The 24,208-nt window shown below is 37.8% G+C and overlaps 1 protein-coding gene and 1 long non-coding RNA gene across 3 annotated transcripts in view; one reads left to right on the forward strand and one right to left on the reverse strand.

Annotated features, from left to right (window-relative positions):
- Positions 1-24,208, forward strand: part of RORA (RAR related orphan receptor A) — an 892,807-nt gene that overhangs the window by 274,142 nt on the left and 594,457 nt on the right. The window lies entirely within an intron of this gene.
- LOC138169170 (uncharacterized) lies at positions 443-24,136 on the reverse strand. The gene is made up of 3 exons (XR_011170281.1): positions 17,672-24,136; positions 10,387-10,469; positions 443-6,864 (listed from the first exon to the last, which is right to left on the reverse strand). It is a non-coding gene; the product is annotated as an uncharacterized lncRNA (long non-coding RNA).

Genomic DNA, 24,208 nt, shown 5'->3' on the forward strand with positions numbered 1-24,208 from the left:
TAATATATGTAGTAAAGGTCAAAGGCTTCTTGAGTGCAGGTACCGTTTTTCATTTTGTCTTTGTATTCCTGGTGTCTAATATAGTACATTGCATATAGTCAATGCTTAATAAATACTGGTCAAATTGTTGGATTGAATTTGTGGTTAGCCTAGTTGAATTTGTAGTTTGTAGTTGAGGGATTCTGCTGTGAGATATATAGATATAACTATAGATAGTAAATACTAAATTTACTAAAGACAAGTATTTAGTAAAATATAATAGTATACATATATGTAGATATTATATTGTATTATATCATGTTGCATTATATCATATCACAATATAAGTATTTTCTCCCTTAAATTTAACCACTCAGCAGACTCTATTCTCTGTTTTGATACAGATCAGATACATAAGATACAGACACATAAGACTATCCTTGGAAGGGGCAAAAGAAAAGGAGCTTTTGTAGCCTACAGTTTCCCTGATGGGAGGAAGCATTGCCCCCCCCCCCACCCCACCCCACCCCTCAAGTCCCTGAAGAAGGAAAATTAGATGAAGAGGCTATGGAAAGGAGGGAGTTGAGAAGGTATTTTGGAATGAGTTGGGCAGTATAGAAGAAGCCAGGGTTGGGCTGTAGAGAGGATAGAAAGTACCCCTAACACCTCAAATATTCTTTAATGGAGGGAAAGGTTATGCCAATGTTGTATCTGCCCCTCCCAGGATACTTAATAGAGCCAGGTGCATCTCTGGCCATACTATTTCAGTTTCTAGCCCAGGCCCGTCTTGGGTAAAGTTTTAACAAACTTACAATTTTTCTCCTTGGCAGCTATGTCAGGTTTGGTGGAATAAGTACCAGGCATCTACTAAATTACCGGGTAGTTGGTTGTCTTTGGGATCTTCTTTTAGCACTGAATTTGGAATTGGAGCACCCAAGTTTGAAAGCCAGCCTTGTCACTATACCATTCATTGCTGTGTGACTTTGGCCAAGTCCACATCACCTCCCTCAGCTTCCATTTCCTTATCTTTAAAATGGGAGCACTGGACAAGGTCATTTCCAGAGCCCCTCCTCAAACACTAAAATTGAGTATTCATAATGTGGTTATTTTATACTTAATGTGCATCAACTTTATTTCTACTAATGTATAGGTGTTTTTTCTCATAATAGTAAGTACCTTGAGGACAGGGATCATTTTTTTTTTTTTGTATTCACAGTGCCTGGTACATAGTCCACCCTTTATAAATTCTTGATAAATCATTTGGTTTGTGCAAATACAGACCTTCATATTCTCCCCCAATTCAAGGGGCTCTAACTGTCTTTAAGGACCAGCAAGGTTTTGGAGAAATAGATAAGAATGTCACTTTCTAATAAATGTCCTTGCAAATGGTGATGTGACTGGTTTACATGAGATCATTGCTCTGGAGGTTTATGAAACTACAAAGGTTTGCATTGTGTGGCTAATATGTAATGACTAGCCTCACGCAAAGTAGAGGTCGTTTCCAAGTCTTCAATGAGAGCATTTGGTTTTATGGTCATAGGCATATCTTGTGTTCCTTCTTTTGTATAATAGCATAAAAATAGACCCAAGGATTCTAAACCCTATCACAGGTGAAAAAGAATTCTAAGACAAACATGAACAGGTGAGAGTGGGTTTGTGCTTTTCTCATTTTGTTTTCTAATTTCACTTACATTTTTCATTTGAGGAAGTCATTCTCACTTAAAAACCATTTATTTGAAAATAAGTTTTTTAAATGGTACTTGGTAGCTCTAGAAAGCATTAATAGTTATGGATTCAGCATATATTGTTGTTAGAAACTGAATGGAAAAAGGAAGAAACAGAAAGGAAGGAAGGAAGAAAAAGAAAGGAAGGAAGGATGAGAGAAAGAAAGGAAGCAAAGAAGGGGAAAAGGAGGGAAGGAACAAAGAAAGGAAAGAAGAGAATGAGAGAAAGGAAAGAAGAAAGAGGGAGAAAGAAATAAAGGAAGGAAGGAAAAGAAAAGAATGATTACAAAGCCTATATTCAGATTGTGAGAACTGGCAGTCAGAAGACTTGAATTATTGATTCTACCACCAATCTATCTCTGTGACCTTGGACAAGTCACATAACTTTCCCTAGGCCTCAGCTTCCACATTTGTAACATGAGGCAATTGGACTAGATGATCATTAAGGTCTTTTCCTGTTTTACAATATATGATTATATTCCTGATTCACAGCAGTTTTCTAACTTTCCATCCACTGATCTGTACTGTTAATACAAACTACTAATTTTGTGACCCACCAGTATCTATCCCTACACAGCTTTTCATTTTCTATTGAATTGTTTTTTTGATGAACATCTAAAAGAACCAAACCTCTTTTGCCCTCAGAATATAAGAATAACAATTACCCATCAACTATCTTGTACCTGCTAAGTTCCCAGACCACTTCCAAGTCATTCCACATGACAACAGGACTTGTATGTTTTTATTATTGTGTAGATTTAAAAGAAATATTTCAGTGACCAGAGATATCAATGGTCTAAAGCACTGAATTATAATTGTTGTAATCTAATGGGAGCTGTCATTTCATTATGCCAATAAGGATGTAAAACTGGGCTGTTAGAATATAATCATCTGTTTAATAATTAGCTTAAATTGTATACTTTTTTCGTTTGACTTGCCAAGTGACTTCAAGTTAGCTGAAAGGGGAAAATTCTTGCCCTGTTTTATGCCTGTTTCAAACAATTCATCAATGAGATTCATGCGGAAAATGGACAATTATGTAAAGAATGGGCCTGCCCTGTTATTTACAAGAAAAAACCTACCTTATCTTGAACTTGAATGAGAATGTTAATTGGTTCTCTCTAATTGAATGGCTGAATGGACACAGTATTATTCCCAGTAGTTCTATATGGGCATATAGTCTTGTGTAAATGTTTGTATATGGTGAGTACACATTTGTATTATACTTGGTTTTAGTAATAATCCCAAAGGAGTTTCACTGTCACTGTAGGACATTCCAGTGTGTCCTGCCAGTATATTAACAAACTCAGAGGTTAAGTTCAGTCATAGCAGATTCCCATCAGAGTTTCTCTAGAGGGAGTTGAGTTTGGCCACCAAGTCAAGTGGGTACCATCCCACACCTATCGTCTCCAGATGCCCTGGTGCCATAATCTCTTGGCTCTTCATTTAGCGCTTGGTGGAAAATACCAGCAGCTTAAGAAGGGGAGAATCTACTGAACAGTGGGGAGGAAGGAGAATAAGGAGAAAAAAAAAGAAGGCTTTTCCAAGGTCACCTTTTCCAGAAGTTGGGGTTGGGAGATCGAAGAGAGGCTCCTGTGAGTGCTTTTGATGGCTGAGGGCTGCAGCAACACTGGTGAGTCTCTCAGGAATGGCTCCGGAAGATCTGCTGCCACACCTGAAGCAGACACTCATTTATCTGAGCTACTGTGCTCGGACTGCTAACAACCAGCTCAAATTGGCTTATTTTTTCACATTTGTCAAGGCGCCAGCTGCACTGGCTCAGCTGTGCATCTGCAGAAAGGGAAGCAGAGAACCAGGAAAAAAAAAAAAGCTTTTAAGTCATTATTCTTATTCATTTCCCCTTTCCCCCCATTCCACCCCTCCCCACCTTCTCTGTCTCTACCATCACTTGTCTTTATTCTCTTGATATATTTTTTAAGAAAACTCTTTATACCAATCTTTTCCTTTATTTGGGCTAGAACTCTTGGCATCTTCCCAGTGACCTGTCTGCCAAGATACATTTACTCCACCCTTATAATAAGGCTGTTGTTCTAACACTTCCTGCTTTCCTTTCTCCCTCTTTTTCTCTCTTCCTTTTCTTTCTTTTTTTTCTTTTCCTTTCTGTCCCTTTGACACTCAAATACCCACTTTGGAAAAACCACTCTTGTTAAAACAATGTGTTTTTAGAATGGTAACAAAGCTGATGTCCCAGACCAGGTTTTCCTAGGTAGCATGCAAATCCAATCAGATCAGTAGCAACAATGGGTCCCAGAGTAAATTGTGTGTTGTGATGACTTTATTTTCCTCTAGTGGGAGAGGCCTTGCTTTTGGAAAACCATAGTCATAGCTCATACCTCAGCCTTATGGTTTCTTGAATTAAATCACTTAGATTTTGAATCACTTGAGAATAGGATTAGCAATAATCTGACCACTAAAGTTGAGCCTTACAGTAGGTGTAAAAGACTTTCAATCCAAAGGGCCATTGTTAGGTCAAAGGCTATTATAAAATGACACTGATTGGCCTTCCAGTAATGAAACAGCACGAAATAATAGTCAGTGGGGGAAGGCATGGTTTTATAATAAAAATGTTCCAGGCACTAATAGGAAGAATTAACTCTGATTTATTTGGTTGAAAGGTAGAAGAGAGAGCCTTGAGTAAGAGATTCCTAAATTCAATCAATGAAGACACTCATGGGAAAAATCTATGAAATTTTCCATCACCAGGACTCTTCAGAGTATAGCAAAGAGATTAAGAGTAGCTTTGGGCTTTATCCATCAGGATTTGTGGTGCCTCTTTTGGGGGAACCCTAGGTTTAAAAAATGAGAACCAGTAGTCTCAGCAGGCTGGCTAACCACTCTTAGACCTCTTTTTCCCTAAGGTGGGTTTTATGGATAAGCCTATTTTTCTGCTCCAGACTTATACAAAGCATTGGGTTTTGATTTCTTGTGAGATTGGTCTACTTTATGAGATTGCTTTCCTATTTAATCCCAGGAATTATCCCAGTGATTTGCCAAGTGACTTTAGTGTGCTAGAAACAGAACTATACAAGAGAAATAGTAAAGAGAGATATTGCTACTTTTTAGGAGTTTGGGGGTTGGAATTGTGTGGTTTTTTTCTTTTCTTTTGCAAATCTGTTTGTGAAGGGGTGTGTGGATAGTAATTGTCAGTTTTTCTTGGAACAGAATGACATCCTGACCCTATCCTGATAAATATCCCATTACACCAATCTAACAACTGAACCCATGGTGCTATTTGGTTGGTAGGTAACTGTTCCAAAGTATCTGAACCTACTCTTGATGCCTGAAAGAGTTGTAAATTGGGTATCTTGGGAAGCTGAAATCACTCTGCCAGGCCTCTGATGTAACTCTCAGTGCACTGAGGCAGTCATTTGATGAAATACTAGTTAGTGGTACAAAAAGTTGAAACCTATAGCACCATGTCTATTGTATGAAGGGTAATCAGTAACTAAAGAGAATTAATGTTTCATTCAGGAAACATGAGCAAAACTCTTCCCAATTTAATATGGTGGTGGTGGTGGTAGTATGGTATTATTATTTAAATCTTTTTTAATAAAGTTTTATTGATGTCTGTACTTAATAGTAAATTTTTGCACTTATTTAATTTTTTTTCCCTTTCCCCATTTCCCAACATCAGGATTAAACCCTCCCTTCTAACAACAAAAACAGTTAAAGAAAAACCATTGATACTGGGACATATGTCAACATATGCAACATTCTTTCCCTATAATCCTCTGCCTTTCTAATGAAAGGAAGGAGTTTCATTTTATTGCCTATGCTCCTGAAACAAGATTTTCCAATTTAATATTACAGGAACAATGAGTTCCACACATTCAAACATAGTAAGGATAGCTTGGGGCAGTGTATCATATAGGTTGATACATGGATGAGAGATAGAATAGAATTTAGCAATCCCTCTAGTCCAGATTTTTAAAGTAGAAAACTGAGGCATGGAAGGTTACTGTGGCAGGTCAAAGGAGTAAGAGCCACTATTAGAACCCAAGTTTTCTGACTCCCAGTAACATAATAATAATTATATTAAGTTATGAAGGCTTAAAAATCACTTTCCAAAATATATTTCTTCATTTGATCATCACAATAACCTTGCGAGGATAGGTAGTATGGATATCCCCATTTTATATGTGAGGGAATGGAAGTTTCACAAAATGAAGGTCATATGGTATGTCCCAACCATATCCTCTGACACAATCAGCTCCCTTTCTCCTAAGTGGCACCATCTCAGGTAGACAATGTCTGTTACATTTTTTTTCCTTTCTTCCTTTCACTGATGCAGGAGACTCCCCTTGCCAAAGCACATTAGCACCTGGCTGCTTATGGCACTGCCAGGTTATGTGGTTGTCCAGGGTCACCCCATCAGTGTTTGTAAAGGGTGAGACTCGAAAACAGGTGCTTCTGACACCAAGGTTGGCTCTGTGTGCACTGTGCCACACTGACCCTTAAACAATGTCCAAAAGAAATCAAAATTCACCTTTGTATAGGTCAGTCGTTCAAATAGCTTGCATGGACTTGTTGATTTTTGCTTGCCTTTACCCATGACTAGCAGCTCATTCAGTCACAGACTTGCCCCCTATTAACATCGCATTAAATGCTCTTTGGAAAATGGCATGGCCATGAGAGGAGTGACTAATAGGGGTTTCAGCCTATGGAAAATGCAGTAAATACAAGTGCTCAGACTCACCTGCTGGTAAGAGGATTAAGCTATGAACAATATACAGAGAGAATATGCTTTTGTATTCTGGTCTTCTTTTGGAATACTACATTTATTTCTGAAATGCTATGGCATAATCTCCTTCTGGCTGTTTATAGGGATTAAGTAAAGAAATATCATCTTTATGCAAAAGTTGAATTGACTAAGAACATTGAGCAAGTGAGTTATGAACACATTATCATCATCAGTAAACATTTATTAAGCCCCTACTATGTGCTACACTAAGCACGTGGCATAGATGCCATACTTGACATCATTCCCCATTCTCTTCTTCTTTGCCTCCAGTTGGCCAAGGCCAATCCATCGAAGTGTACCTTTGATCTCATCCTTCCTTCTTCCATCTCTTTTATAGATTATCCTCACAAACATCCTCTCTTTAATCTTCAGTTTCTTCTCATATACTGGTCCTGTTGGCTACAAACATATCTGGTCTATATCATCTTTAAGAAAAAAGCCCTCTCAATTCTACCATCTCCTCAAGCTATCATCTTAAATCCTACCCCACCCAAATCCCTCCTTTCACAACTAAACTAGGAAAAACTGTTCACTTTTCTTGTCTCCACTTTCAACCACATCACTCAACTAAAACTGCTCTCTCCAAAGTCACCAGTGATCTCTTAATCTTTTAATCTCCAGATCGGGTGCCCCCTTCCCTTTTTTAATCCTTCTCCTTCTTGACTTCTGGCACCTTTGATACAGCTGACAGTCCTCTCCTGCTGCATAGTCTTTCCTTCCTGGGTTTTTACTGCTCTCCCTTAATTCTCCTGCTAGCAGTTGGACCAGTCCTCTGCCTACTTTTCTGGAGCATCATCCATATCATATCTTTTCACTCTGAATGTCCCCTAATCTGTTCTATGCCTACAGTTGTTTCAGTCATGTCCAACTCTTTGTGGCCCCATTTGGGGTTTTCTTGGCAGAGATACTGGAGTGGTTTGCCATTTCCTTCTCCTGCTCATTTTATAAATGAGGAAACTGAGGCAAACAGGGTTAAGTGACTTGCCTAGGGTCACAAAGCTAATACTTATCTGAGGCATATTTGAATACAAGTCTTCCAGACTATGGGCCTAGTGCTCTATCTGCTGTGCCACGTGGCTACCTGTATCTTTCTTTCTCTATACCTTCTCTTTTGGTGACCTCCTTAACCTTTACTCTATGGCTTCAGTTATTATTTCTATGATAATGATTCGCAGGCCTATGTCCAGTCTCAGTATATTTTCTGTATCACCAACTATTCATTGGACATTTTGTCTATAACCCATAATATCCCACAAATAATTGATTAAACCACCTTCCCATGAAATGTTAAATCACATGGTCTTTAGGTGAAGGAATTAGGGATATTTCGCTTGGAAAAGAATGGTATTTGGTGGGAAGAGGTTGAAGGACAGAGACACGATAGCTGCCTTCAAGTACTTGAAGGAGGATTCGACTTTTTCTACATTTCCGAGAGAACTAGGAACATTTAGGGAAAGTGACAAGAGAGATTTCAACTCAATTTATGGAAAAACCTCCTGACAATTAGTTATTCCAGGGGAGAATGGACTTTGTTGAGAGGTAGCGAAAACCTTCCTTTAAAGATTTCCAGGAATATTGCATGTTGTAGAAGAAATTCTTGGTCAGGTCTGGATTAGATCACACGCCTCTGAAGTCTCATCTCTCCTACTATGAGCCCTTCAACTCTGAAATTCTAAAATGCTGGAATTATTTATCTCAAGCTAACACATTTGTTTCTCTTCTTTCTCCCATGCCATACAATTTTTCTTAAAACACATTTCTATTCTTTGATATATCTCTTTTCTTTAAGTTGTAATTAGTTAATCAGATATTGATTCAGTACCTACTATGAACAAGTAATACCTTCCTCTGTTCTTGAGTTTTTCCCTCTGGCTCAACCTTTGACTTTCTATATGAACCTTTTGGCCCTCAATTTCCTAATCTGTAAAATGAGAGGTTTGGAGCAAATGATCATTAAATTTCCTTCTAATTTCTAACCTGTATCTATCACCTCCTTCAAAACCCACATCAAAATTTACCTCACACATAAAGTATGACCCAATTTATTACAACTCAGTCTAATCACATTCCTTCAGGCTCCCAGAAGCACTTATATACTCCATCCATTCAACAAACATATCTGATATTTACTTTCTAAAATGATTAATGAGTGATTTCATCTCCACATGTTTCATCAGTCAACAAGAGGTTATCAGGCACCTACTATGCTAAAGGCTGGGTGTACAAAGGAAGGTGAAAGATTATCATTGCTTTTAAGGAGTTCGTGTATTTAGTCTGCCCAACCTGAGTGCAAGGTCCTTGAAGGTAGGAACAGGCCTTTTCTTTCTTTTGTATCACATCATAGACTTTGCAGGAGTTCTTTGAGACTCTATAAATACTCATTGCATGTCTAGTTAATGGAAGGAACATTATAGCATTGACTGTCATAGAAACTAATTGGAGTTACAAGACAAACCTGAGTGTACACTAATTTCCTTGTAGGCATTAATACATCATCATCATCATCATCACCACAACAACAGCTAGCATTTATATAACACCTACTATGTGCTAGGCATTCCATGCTAAGTGCTTTATAAATATTATCTCAGTTGATACTCACAACAGCCCTGGGAGGTGGATGATGTTATTCTCCTCATTTTACAGTTGAGGAAATGCAGCCAAACAGAGGTTCAGTGACTTGCCCAGGGTTACACAGTTTCTAAGTGTCTGAAATAAGATTTGAACTCAGGTCTCTCTGACTCCAGGTCCAGTATTGTGTACTACCTATTTGTTTTTGTTATATATATGCAAACATGCATGTGTACATGCACACATACATGTGTATATACACACATATGTGTCCCTCGTACATATACACATATACATGCATACACGCATATTTGTTACCTCATGTGAAGAACAAGATTCCTTAAGAAATGTTCCCTCCTACTAAGTCATATTTCTAAATAATGTACAAAACAAAAGGTTTAGCATTTTAACCAGTCATTTCTTACCCAATTACAATCAGTTTTGAAAAATGTTTTCCAACCTTGAAATATTCCTAGCAGTCCAACTGCTTTAATTTCTAATTTTGTGTTCACAACTTGTTGCTAGAGCACAGCAGGAGTGGAAAAATCACTCATTTTCTTGTCACTAATTACTTAGTTACTGGCCAAACATAACATGAAACGAATACAATTATATCTAAAAGAACTGTTAAAAGGAAGAGAGACATACAATGGTTGCCTAATTCCTGAAATACTCAAGGAATTGATAAACTGAATACTAAAATACTGAAATATTCATGTTAGATTATCAAATAAATATATTATTAATCTACTCTTTAGAGTTCAGCATGCATAAACCCACATTTTGGACCTTATAGAAATAAAGCTATACATTACATCTTATCATACTAAAGCTCTGTTTAAAACTGCTTTAACTGGGAGGGGAAAGATCTCAAATCTCAGTCAGCATATAAGGATATACCTGATTTCATGAGTTCAAATTTATTTTCATGATCTTGTGTCTTTAGTGTGTGTGATTAAACATGTGGTAGCAGCTCTGTTGTCGCACAAAAGGAGCACTGGAGTAGAAATCAAGGGATCTGGATTTTATTTCTGGCTCATCTACTGCCTGGTTGTATGAATCATACAAGCCTCTTAACCCCACAGAGATTTAGTTCATTCATTTCAGTTCAGCACAACAAATATTGATTAAGAGTTACTGTACAAAATCATTGCAATTTGGATATTCAGTGTGTGTGTGTGTGTGTGTGTGTGTGTGTGCACATGTGTGTGTGTCGGGGGGTTAGCAGGGTGATTTCATCACTGTTAGGAACTCTCAGAATGAAAATTCCCTTCACTGATGCAGGTTAGCAACTTAGTCTATAACTCATAATCTTGGAGAATTGAAATACTATGAGGTATGGTCACATACCTAGGATGGTAGAGGTTGGTCTTGAACCCAGGTCTCTCTGACCCCAAGGCTGGTCCTTTATCCACCACATCCATCTGCATCCCCTATTCAAAAATAAAAAGGAAATTATCTCTGTTGTATCCCAGTGCTTAGCACAGTTCCTGGCACGTAATAAGTGCTTATTGACTTGATTTATCTCCAAGGAATTTATATTCTATGGGCTATGGGAGGGGAGGGGAGCAGTGTAGCAAATACACTGATTCATAAATACAAGGTAAATTGAAGAGCAAGGGAACACCACCAACTGGAGAAATCAAGGAAGACTTCGTGGAAGATGTAGCACGTGAACTCTGAAGGACACTAGAGGTTCTAAAAGAGAGCAGTGAGAAGGAATTCTATCCCAGACATGGGGAGATGAATGTGCACAAGGATCAGACTGGCCTAAATGATTCTCATTAGAAATCTATTATGCTGGAATTGTGCCTATCTGAATATTAAAGTGCAGAGGATGATGTGTCCTCCACAAAGAAATGCTTTCCTGAATGTTCTTTCCTCCATTCTGTTTAGTATATCTGGTGAAACTAGTCTTTTGACCTGAAATAGGCAGGGTGCTATAGTAAAGAAAACCCTGAATTTGAAGTCTGAAGACCCAAGTTCAAATGTGAACACCACTTTACTAGCTGTAAGTAATGTGGCCCTCAATAAATCTCTGAGCCTCGATTTCATCTATAAAATGAAAATAATAAGGAATACTCTCCTATCCCCCTCACAGGTTAGTTGTAAGACACAGAATTTGTTTTTACTCTGCTATCTTGGCTCCACCCTCAAGACATGGACTTTGTATTCTAAAAAGTTCTGCATAAATATGAGCTGTTGTTATCTTTGTTATTTGGATAATAACAACTCAGTTCTTCACTTTACTTGCAGTGTATGTTGGAACGGCATGTTCTTTCCCACCTGAAAAGGTTGGAAGTAGAAAGGGAGGGTCGGAAATGACCAAGTTTATGCATCTGGATGAGAGAAATCTAGGTCAACCTTACTTAGCACATTAGTGCTGTGTTCAGTTAGCGCTCTTTCACAGTAAAACTTCCTAAGAAATGTTAGTATCTTTGAAACTATTTTTATATAGGTTTTTTTTTTAAATGTCTTCAGGTGGCCTTTTAAAAGACATTTTTACTGGATCTGAAGATTTTGGAGATATGGGAATGGACAGAGTGTGCTACTGCAATCTGGTGTCTCTTAGATGGGACAAACATTTACTAATCAATCCATAAATATTTATTAAGGACCTGCTATGTACCAAGCACCGTGCTAAGCACTTGGGATACAAAAAAGAGGCAAAAGACAGTCCCTGTCCTCAAAAAGCTTATAATCTAATGGAAGATATGACATGTAAACAAATATATACAAAACAAACTATATACAGGATAAATAGGAAATAGTTGACAGAGAGAAGGCACTGGAATTAAATAATGAAACAGTCTTAATAGTTTAGCAACATGGGATTTTTCATGATTGGTCAGATTGCTTGTCGGGAAAGAGCTCTGTCTCTGACTATGACTTTTCCATGTTGCTTCAAAGACAAAAGAAAGAAAAAGATCATTTTCAAATTAAACAATGCAACTAACCAGTTAAAAAGTAGGTCCTTCTGTCTTCCACCTGTACTCCCACTCCCACTATCATGAGTCTAATTGCCATCTGACCTCTGGAGGAATGCTTTTATGCCTAGAAATGTGAGATTCAGCATGTATGTATTGAACTGTTGGGTACTAGGCATACAAAAGACAAAAATCCCTGTCCTTAGGGAGCTTACATTTTACTGAAAATAAACAAGTACACAGATAAAGAAAAACAAAAACATATACCAAATAATTTCAGGGTGGGGGATAATACTAACAGCTGGTTGTGGGGGGATAGGGAAGGCAGAGTTAACAAAGGCCTTCTGAGGGAGGTGGAGATGTGTTTGCCTAGCCCTTGGGTTTGTTGTTGTTGTTTAGTCTTGTCAGTAGTTTCCTTGGCAAAGACACTAGAGTGGTTTGCTCTTTCCTTCTCCTGCTCCTGTGTGTTTTCCTAAATCCTCCACAGAGGGAATTAACATTGCCATCCATTTCAGGAAGTGACTTTTTCCCATCTATAAGTAATAATGTATGTTGGACTGAGGAGGAAAACATCCACATTCTTACATACCTTGGTCAGTAGGGTCACTTGCAAAATAACTACATTGTTGATTAAAAGCAGCCTGCTTTGTTAAATGTACAAGTCACTGAAATTCTATAGCATTTTAATGATGCCCAAGATTAGGGTAGTTCTGAGAAAGGAATGGTGTGGCTACACCCTGGCAGTGAGGACAACGAGGAATAAGATTGGAAAGAGAGAATAATGACAGTGAGAATGACTAGGAAAGAGATAGAAATCCAATCAGGGATCAATAAGGAATTAGTGACTCAAGTGAGTGCAATCAACAAGCATTTATTAAGTACTTGCTGTGTTGCTATATACAGAGCTAAGCACCCAATATATAAATAAAAGCAAAAATAGTCCTTGTTTTCAAATTGCTTACATTTCTAAGGAAGGAAACACTACCTAAATAACTGGGCACCATATAAGAGAATGGAGAGAAGACAGCTGCATCCAGGCCTAGAGATACAGAGGAAGATAAGATGAAGTTCTTACCCTCAGGTAGTTTACTAGTCTGGGAGACAAGACTGAAACAAAGGAAATAATTCATGTGTTGTATAAGAGAGTATATAAGTAAAAAATAATGCATTCAGTAAAAAAAAAATCATCCCTTTTTAATGCTAGGTTTGCAGAACCAGATTGCACTACAAATATGAATTTGGATGTAAGAGGAAACCACAGAGTTCATAGTTCACAGGAGATTATGGGAGAAAATCACAAGGGCTGGCTTAGTCAGGGAAGACTTCCTGGAGGAGGTAGCACCTGAAAGTATGATCTTTAAGGATGAATAAGCATTGGCTAGACAGAGAAGGGAACAACCCAAGAAAAGGTATGGAGGTAGAATGAGGATAAGAGTGAGGAAAGAATGGATTCAATGGAGGATAAACACTGGGGAGTAGTAAGAAATAAACATTGGTTCAGTCATGTGGGACATCAGAATATCTAATCTCTAATCTTGAAGTCAGTTAACTTCTTTGCTCTTCCTATAAACTTTTTATTCAAAAGACATACTGCTCTCCAATAAAGGAATATTTGAGAATTTTTTACATTGCATCAGAAACTAACTAAAGCCAGCTCCACATGCTGAAATTAATTGGTTTATCCAGCCTAAAATTATGCTTTTAATCAAGGTACTGACATTTTTAAACAGTGTCCATGTACCCCCAAATGAGATAGAAGACTAAAAAAATAATTTAGATAATTAAAGAAGAAAAAGAAAACTATTTCAGTTATTTCCTCATTTTTTTAGGTAAAAGTACACATGGTCCTGGAGTAACTAGGTGGCATAGAGGATAGAGCACCAGGCCTAGAGTCAGGAAGACTCTACTTCATGAGTTCAAATCTGGCCTCAAACACTTACTAGCTCTGTGACCCTGTTTGCCTCAGTTTGCTCATCTGTAAAATGATCTGATCAAGGAAGTGGCAAACTGCTCCAGTATGTCTGCCAAGAAAACCCCAAATGGATGCGTGACTGAAAAAAATGACAACAAAACACTTGGTCCTGAATTTTCTCATGCCTCCAATTTACTTGCTAAAGAAGTGATTTACACTGATAGATTTCGAGACATAGACAGAACCTTATAGATCATCTAATTCAACTCCATTTCACCAGTGGGGAAACTGAGAAACAGAGGGAGGCTCAAAGAAATGATCAATTTAGCCAAGTGATCAGTTTAGCAAAGATCATCTGACTGAGTCCAGGGTATTTCCCAATAGTGTAGATTATAATTTCTGCTTATAAGGCTATAAAGTCTTTTACTTTATAAAAAGAGGAAAAATACATGGTCTTGACTTAATAAATAATCACTGTCCTTTACATTTTATTTGGGTTTTGGTATAGCTAGTTGTTGGTTATCTGTCTTGCATAAAAGAAAATGGTACCAGTGGAAAGAATACTGACTTTGAAGTTAGGTGATGTTGGTTTAAATACCACTTATACTTAATACTTGTATGATCTTAAGAAAGTCACTTGACCTACATGAGCCTCAGTTTCCTCATGTGTAAAATGAGGGGTTTAGACCAGATGACCTCTGAGGTCCCTCCCAGTTCTAAACCTTTGGTTCTAGGATTGCAAAAAATGATTTCATGTATGTATCTCCTTGAATAATTTCTGAGATGTGTCTTCTCCTGCATTTTTTTTTTGTGTCCCCAGCTTCTAGTATAATGCCTGGTACATTGTAGGTGCTTAATAAATGCTTAATGAATTGGTGAATTATTTATGCAAAGGGAATAAAACTATGCAGTCTAACTGGAACAAGGCCAGGCAATTGTTGACTTCTTCAAACTTGAGTTAGATTATTGGGGAAAGTGACATCCCCAAACTTTATAGGTGAGTACAAAGGGGAGGTGAATAATCAGATATTCGAGAAAGAATTATGCCTTAGGTCAACACAAATGTTCCAGTCTCTGTGTCACTGTCAGTATTAGATCTGTGTTTGGAAACACCCCAAAGGCATTATCTACTGAGGCATTAGAAGAGTTCTCCCTTTTTAATGCTAGGGTTACAAGAACAGGTGAGGGAGGGCATGAGCCAAGTCCTCAAGTGGAGTTCTGACATCCTGGAGTGGAGTTCCAGGGACCCTAGAGTAGTAGTTCTTAACTTTTGTGTGTCATGCATCTGGATCCCTCCTGAGAATATTTCTTTAATGCATAAAATAAAATATATAGGATTAGAAAGGAAAGCAATTTTGCAAGGACCCAAAACAACTCCAAAAGACTCATGATGGAAAATTCCATCCACATCCAGAGAAAGAAATATGGAGTCTAAATACAGATTGAAGCAGACTGTTTGCTCCCTTTTTTTTTGTTTTGTTTTGCTTTTTCTTTCTCCTGGTGCCTCCCATTTGTTCTAATTCTTCTATACAACATGACTAATGTGAAAATATGTTTAATAGGAATGTATATGTAGAGCCTATCTCAGATTGCATGCCATCTTGGGGAGGGGGGAAAGGAGGAAGGTGGAGAAAATGTAAAGCTAATGGAAATGAATGTTGAAAACTAAAATAAACAAAATTATGAAAAAAATAAAGGAAAGCAATTATATTGAAGTGCAATCATCAAAATATTTTGTGGGGGGAGAAAATAAGTTCACAGATCCCATGTTAAGAACTCATGTTCTAGAGAAACAATATGGGGTTAAAGCTGTAGCTAGATGGTACTGTGGATTGTGTGTTGGACCAGGAGTCAGGTAGGCCTGAATTAAAATACTGTCTCAGACACTTAGTAGCTAGGTGACTCTGGGTAGGTCACTTAACCTCAGTCTACCACCAATTCCCCATCTGTAAAATGAGAATAATAATAAAAAGTACCTCCCAGGGATTTCATGAGGATAAAATGAGAAAATACTTAAAAAGTGCTTTGCCAGCCTTAAAGTGCTGTATAAGTGTTGACCATGCTTTCCATGGAGTTCTCAGATCCTATTGTGAGTTAATTACATGTGTCCAATTCCTATTTCACAGGGAGGTGGGAAGGTTCTTCTACTAGACTTTTAGGTAGCCTTCTCTTCTGTTCCTGTGCTGTGGCTGGGAAAATGAAGAGAGAGAAAATAGACTCAAGCCTTTAGAAGGCATTTCTGGCTGCTCCTGGGGATTGAATGGGATAGACAGTCTGTGGTATAGGCAATGAGTGTTTCTGCTTTTACTATGCATTTACTAATCTAATTAAACTTTATGTTTAAATTATGACCTTGACTAAAAGTAATGAATGAAGCAAGAAGCTGAGAAAGGAAAAGCAAAGGTATAGCTAAGTAGGTGGGAGCTGAGTCAGATTGATAAGTGGTCCTAGATAATATGGGTTAGGGGGAAAGGGATAGGAGTTGGGTTATCTGTGCTGGTTTATTGAAATTGTATAGTTTACATATATATGTATACACACATATATACATAATGTGCATGTATATATGTGTGTATATATGTATGTGTATGTATATGTGTGTATGTGTATATATCTCTTGGATCTTGACTATTTATAAGATGCAGATTAATTTTTATTATTACATTGACAACACATTAGTAAGCCATGATCTTTGAATTTGCTTTCCAGGATGTGTTCATAATATACACAGGTATCTAGACACACACATGTCCCTTCTGTGAACAGTGTGAATTTGCTGAGGGTTTCTTCTTTCTCAACACATCCTTACTAACAGAGTTGCCCTAAGCAGTTCACAGGTGAGAAAGGGGTCCCCAAATACTCTAGTATTTTTACAAAGTCAAAATTTAGTCATGTTCTAGTCAATTTAACAACCAGCTCACAGGACAAACTTTTAAATTTAATCTGCATTTTTAACATTTTTCTATCATTTTTCTAAATAATCCAGGAAATAATAAATTAAGCCCAAATGTGTAGCATTTGTCTATTTCATTGAAAATTTACAGACTGGTTCTGTAAAAACAGGCTACAGAAAACACAGCCCACCTATGGGAAACAGGGTTGACTGCAATGAGTAACTAACTCTAATCACAGGAAGCTATAGGACAAAGAACACTCTTTTAAAATACAGGAGGCTTAAATTCTAGTCCAAATAGCTATTAGTGGGTTTCATAAGCTTTTGAGCAAATCACCTAACCCCTTTGAAACTCAGTTTCCTCATCTGTAAACTCAGGAGGTTGGGTCAAATAATTTGGAAGTTTCCTTCCAGCTTTCAACATGCTTTCCTTTTATGGTTCAGTACAAACTATAATTTAAATGTCTGTGCACACCCTAGGTTTTTACTATGGAAGGCTATTTGGTTTAAATACATATTCAAATATTTATCTCCATATTTAGGCTCAGCATGGGGTTGTTTTTAGCATGTGGGTGGAAACTCCATTTGCTTATTTCTGTATAGGATTTTTAAAAAATGTAACTGAAAGATTTATTTTGTTCAGTTGTATCTTTTAAAAAAAATTTAATTTGCCAGAGATTCCTTAAATGCCTACTATGTGCTAAGCACAAGAGTTAAGTTAAAAAGAACCTACCTTATTTTGAAAAAAGGGGAAAATCAAGTCCTCTTTGTAAAACACACAGAAAACAATTTCTTGCAACATTTAAATATCAAATCTTATTATAACATCAAAACTGAGGCAGATATTTAAAGGATTTTAAAACCCTACCTTACTTTCCTCCTTCTGGGTAGTGCCATACTTACTGAAGACAACAGTCCAACTCAGAAACACTATGGGTACAAATCCTCAATGCAAATTTACCTGTAGCTGCTTTCTGATTCAGAGTTATCTTTTCTTTTAGTGTCTTGTGAAATTTTTACCTACACAATAACTTGTAAAGACGTGCTCAAGTCTCACCTCTCTGAAACTTTCCCTTTCTACATGCAATAAGGGAGATATTCTCCAAGTTCCTATAATGTTCAAGGCCCTAATTACATAAACACTACTGACCACATACTACCTTGTGTTTCTATAATCTCTTTGTTTTTAATCATCTAGTTGGTAAATCATAGCAGTAATACTAATGATAACCGACCTTTAAATAGTTCTATAATATTTGCAAAGCACTTACTTAGGTTCTCTCCTCTGATCCTTAGAACAGCCTTTTGAGGTAAGACCTATAATAATTATCACTCCCTGTTTCATAGATGAGGAAACTGAGTCAGTCAAAAGAATTAAGGTTACTTGCCCAGATAGTAAATATCTAAGGCAAGATTTGAACCTAGTCCTTTCCAAGTTCCACGTTCAAAGTTTTGTCAATTGAGGCCATATGATCTCTCTCTACTGCTCAATATTTCTTTGCATTCCCCCAAAACCACTGATACTCAGTATATGTTAATTTCTGGTATTTCAGGGACAATTCAGTCAACCAGTAAGTCTATAAATTGCTTACTATGTGCCAGGATTGGGATAAGCAGCAGAAATAGATATACAACAATGAAATAGCCCCTGCCTTTAAGAAGCTTACATTCTAATTGGGAGCTACCACACAATCACAGATGAGGGTATATAGGAGTCATACAAAATAAATACAAGACTGGAGTGGGGGGTGGGAGACATCTTGGGGAGGTGTACTAACAATTAGGGGAGTAAGAAAGAACTTTTGAAGTACATGGCACTTGAATTGAACCTTGAAAGTAAGGATTTCAAGGAGAGGAGGAAAAAGCAACTAAATATTAGTACATGTGTAAAAACAGGCAAAAAGGTGCTAAAGAGCCATTATTTAACGGAGTAACTTTAAAATTCAAAGAAACCTTTCTTTTAACAGTATTTGCATGGGTTAAAATAATATCTATGGATTGTATCATATATAGTATTACTGCAATTCCTTGTAGTTTGAAAATGACAACATACTATATAGCTGGGTCACACATTCTACTGGCTGCTGGACAACCACAGGAAATTTATGGGGAGTAATTATTTGAGGGAGGGAATAGCATGGCTGAATTTTTCTTTGTCTTTCTTTGTGTTTCTTTCCCGAGATAGATAGGGCTGGCTGGTATGTTATACACTATAATCCTATCTCACTGGGGTCAGACTTTGCATTGAAGCAGTAGCCTAGGAAAACTTCTAATGGCTTAACTATGCCTGACAGAAAGTCTCTTCCTGAGATTAGCTCAGCTTTACCTGTTCTGCATTCTAAATGTGTGCTTTGGGATTAGTGATGACAGATTTGCTAACATTTTGTTTGTTGATTTTGAAATGGTAACAGACAGAAAGGAAAAGTGTATTTGGCCAGAACATTTGGATGGATACCTTTTGGCCTTCAGAGGTTCAGGCGATGATTGCCAAGTTTGGGGCTGCCATGTTTTTAGAAGCAAATTGAAATCCATGGAATGGAAGTAATGGATTTTAAATAGTTTTAAATTCTTTTAAATTCAGTACGGATTTATTAGGTGCCTACTGTGTACCAAGCACTATGCTAAGGATAGGGAGTTGGGGTACATTGATTAAAAATGGAAACAGTACCTTCTTTCAAAGATTATATTCAATCAGGGTAACAGCATTTACATGAATAAATAAATGCAAAACAATTTTGTCAGAGAGTAGAGGTTATCAAAGGTTGGGTTTAGAACAAGGAGAAAATGAGAGAAGGTTCCAGAGAGGCCTCATGTAGGCTGAGTACATGAAATGAGCCTTACATGGGACTAGGCATATCAAGAGGTAAAAGTGAGGCAGGAAACCATTCTTGGCATGGGAGATAGACAGCTTGTATAAATGCCCAGGTGCCAGAGACACAACTTTAAATATAGGCAGGAGGCCAGATTAGCTAGAGTGCAGAGTATGGGGTATGAGATGGAGTAATGTGAAGGCAGACTAAAAAGATAAGGCCATGTTGTAAAGGACCTTAAATGTCAAACAGAGGATTTTGTAATAAGAACAATAGCGTCAATAATAATGATAGCTAGTATATGTATACATACACACATGTACATGTGTATTTATGTGTGTATGCATGTATATGTGTGTATATACATACATATACGTGTGTGTGAGTTCATGGTGTTAGAGTTAGAAGGACCTTAGATTATATACTTCAATCTTCTATTATACATTATATTATTACATAATATTATATATTATCATACATAATATCATATATTAAGGTTTACAAAACACTTTTTTTTTCTTACACAAATATTACCTCATTTAATCCTTATAACAACCTTGGGAAGTAGATGCTATTATCATCCCCATTTTGTAGATGATAAAACCAAGGCAGACAGAGGTCCATTGACTTGCCCAGGGTCACACAGTTAGTAAGTTTCAAGGGCAGTTTTTTAACTCCGGTCATCCGGACTCCAGGTCCAGCTTTCTATGCAATACACCACCTATCTTGTCTTAGAGGCAATGGGGAGTCACTGGTGCTTCCTGAGTGACATGGTCACAATTGAACTTGGCAGTTTTGTAGTTTATAGATGATGGAATGGAGGAAGGAAAGGCTGTAGGCATTAAAAATTGCCCAGCATTCATGGAGTTCATGGTGTTAGAGCTGGAAGGACCTTAGATTATATACTTCAACCTTCTATTATACAACTATGGGAAGGAATCTCAGAAAATTAAAATGACTTACCTAAAGTCATTCAGCTAATAAGTTGTAGGCTCAGAACTAGAACTCAGTTCTCCTGCTTCCTGGTTCAATGTGCTTTCTACTCAACAATGCCTCCTAGAGAAGGGTTGTAGATTGATTGATTAACATTTGAAAAGTACTTTAAAAAGTAGCCTCAATAACTTTGATAGACTGGGCTCCTCTCAGCAATGCAAGGTTATAAGACAAGCCCAAAAAACTCATGATTCAAAGGGGTATCCACAATCCAGAGAAAGAACGACAGAGTCTGAATGAGGATGGAAGCAAACTACTAGTTCTTTCTTGTGTTTTGTTTTGTTTTTTCCTTCTTTCTCATTGTTCACTCCATTGGTTATAATCCTTCTTTACAAACTTGACTAATATTTAATGCGAAGGTATTTGTAGAACCTATATTATAGAATAGCATACCACCTTGGGGAGTCAGGGGGGAGAGAGGGAGGGGAAGAAAATTTGAAACTCAAGGGATTGTGGAACTGAATGCTATAAACTAAAAGTAAATAAATTAAAGTAAAAAAAGATAAAATATAGAAAAATAAATATAGCCAATCATTCTATCCAAAAAAAAAGTAACCTCAATCCTAATTACTCTTTGTATAACCAGCCCCAGCTTCATGCTTAGGTAGAGCTCAGTTCATGTGGGCTTGGAGTCACTAAGCCCCAAGTTCAAATCTAGCCTCTGACACTGACTAGCTGTGTTACCCGAAAAAAGTCATAGAACTCCTCTCAGTGTCAGTCTCCTCATCTATAATAAAATGGGGACAATAATAGCACCTATCACCCAGGATTGTTGTGAGAATAAAATGAAATAATATATGTAATGTGCTTTGCAAAACTTAAAGCACTACATAAATACTAGTTGTTGTTAGACACTAAAAGGCCTTCCTCAGCCTCAGAGTAGATTCTATACCAATATTAAGAGTCTAAAATTAAGCTGAAGCTTTGGATCCCCTCTTAAAATGCAAATTATCTTATGTGGGAGGGGTAACATTAAAGTATTATCACTCACTAACATCTCAGTGCCAACAATCATGGTGTGATATATTAGGAAGTGTTCAGCTTGCAGTGCTGGGGTCTGGATACCAATCCAGAGTCTGACACTTACCAGCTGTGTGACCTTGGACAAGTGGCTGAACCTCTCTGGGTCTGGGTTCCTTCTTCAGTAGAAGAAGGGCCAATAGGGTAATAATTGCTGACATTAATATGGTGCTTTGAAGTTTGCAAGATATTTTACACATACTATTTCATGATCTTCACAAAATCCCTGGGAGGTAGTTACTACTACTATTATCATCATCCCTATTTTGCAGATTAAGAAACCAAGGCCTAGCTGCTTCAGGGAAGGGAGTTTCCAAGCCTGCTTTTGATAAATACTAATCCCTATCCCTTAATTCTATAGGCAACTGTCTGTAAAGTTCAATTGGATTCATTAAATATTTATTAAATACCTACTATGTGCCAGATGCTGTGCTAAGGACTGGGGACACAAAAAGAGGCAAAAGACAACCCCTGCCATCAAGGAATTTACAATCTAATGGGAGGGACAACATCTAAACAAATATATACAAAGCAAACTATAGGCAGGTTAAATAGGAAATAATTAATAATAGGGCGAAGGCACTGGAATTCTAGGGGTTGTAGGAGGTAGGAATTTAGTAAGGACTTGTAAATTGTGGAGAAGATGATCTGTTACATTAGTAGAAAGTATTTTCTCTCTCAGGAGCTATGTATGCCAATGAAATCACAGGTCCACTCCTAGTCCCAGTCCCTTGGAGACGGTGTGGTGTAGTACAAAGAACGCAGGACCAAGATGCAGGAAGAACTAGATTCAAATCCCACCTCAAACACTTCCTAGCTGTGTGACCCTGGACAAATCACTCTCCTTGGCCTTAGTTTCTTCATCTGTAAGCTGAGGATATTGAGTATTGGACTTCATAAACTCTGTGGTCCCTTATAGCTCTGTGAGATTGTGAGCTATTAATCAGTCAGCAGCAAGAAAGGCAGGGTTCTTAGAGTAAATCATTTCCCTTCTCACCTCAGGGCATAATACTAATAACACCCTCTTCTGGAAGAGTGAATTATCCTTCATTGGTAATGATGACCATCCCATCCAGCTGAGGTGGGGGCTGGGATTATGTCTCATTTACAAACAGACAGTGAGAGGTGAAATAACTTGGTCAAAATGACATCTCAAAGGATAGCTTTTGGGCAATTACTGACTTTCTACTTCCTACACCGCCCATTTAATGATAGTTTGGAAAAAATGGGAAATAATGTCACCTTGTTTAGAGAGACAGGAATGACTAATATAGGATTGTCTTGTCCTTAAACCTGATAGAAGCCAGATACCTATTCAACCTGGAGATGTTGAGATGAGGGGGACAGGAAGGTGCAGTGGAATCAATCGCCATCTGTGGGATCATCTAAAAACCACTGCATACGTGCCTGGAAATCTGCTCTTTCAGCTTAAGATGTCAAACTGTGACCAGGGCTCAAGGGGGAAATTAACTAACTGAAGTCTATTAAAATGGGCGTTGAAACCTAAGGCCCTAAAGCTCGGTATGGATCTAGGTGGGGAAAGGTATGGCCCCAGAAGAAGGGTGATGGTGTGCTAAAAATAAGTTAGAGTAGAGAGTGTCTCCATAGTCAGTTGGGAACTGATAGATATTCGATGGTCAACTCAAGGATGTCAGAGTCAGCAGCTTAGTTGGAGAGCATATCAAATCAGATCCTAATTGGCTAGATATGGCCCATGTCCTACATTCACGAAGCACAGAAATAAAAATGGAGTCACTTCAGGATGTCCAAAGGAGTCAGCCAGAAGCTGTTTTCAGACCTCAAGGACTTAGGTGTTTTGTTTTTTTGTATTTGCTATTGTGGTCTAGTGCCCAACAGTGTTACTCTGTCCTCTGGTCCAGCTGCCACAGTCTCTTTTGTAAGGCGAGTAATGTTAACATCTAGGACATTTCAGCCTGTCAGAGGTCACTGTTGTTACAAGTTTTAGAGTGAACATTTCTAGTAATAGGTGAAATACGAAGACTACTGCAGGCTACACTTTGAAGCTGGGTCTTGAGAAGTGACAATACATTTTCCAAACAGCTGAGGAAAGCTACATGTCTCATCCCTCCCTCTCTGTCTCACGATGGCTCTGAGTTAGGTCAGCCTTATCAGGCAGGACCGGTGTAATTTTGAAGAAGGCAAAATTTGTCAAAATCCTCTGTCCTTTTTTTCTCCCCCATGTGTCTTCTCACTCATTATGCTCCTAAATACACCTTGCTTTGTACCCACCCCAATGTCTCTCCCTATTACTCGAACAAGCATTTATTAAGCACCTTCTATATGTCAATCAGGTATGCTAAGATCTGCAATTACAAAGGTAGAGAAAAAGTCTCCTCTCAAAGCTCTTAGGGAGATATACATATATTCATATATAGAAACAGGGATAGGACTTACTATTTCATTATGGGGAACTGCAAGGTGAAAAAAAAAATTACTTCTACCAGGGCAGTCTAGCTGCATCTAATAGCCTTATAGAGTACCATGAAATTAAATTACTTGACCAGAGTCACACAGTTAGTATGTGAAGTGAGACTTGAATTCAGGTCTTCTTTGCTTCAACTCTCTGTCTCCTATCACAGTAGATGTCTATGAGTAT

The sequence above is a fragment of the Petaurus breviceps genome, unplaced genomic scaffold, assembly GCF_028583685.1.
Source record: "Petaurus breviceps papuanus isolate PSGF00001 unplaced genomic scaffold, PetGlider_PUasm1.0 37, whole genome shotgun sequence".
Classification (NCBI taxonomy): Eukaryota; Metazoa; Chordata; class Mammalia; order Diprotodontia; family Petauridae; genus Petaurus; species Petaurus breviceps.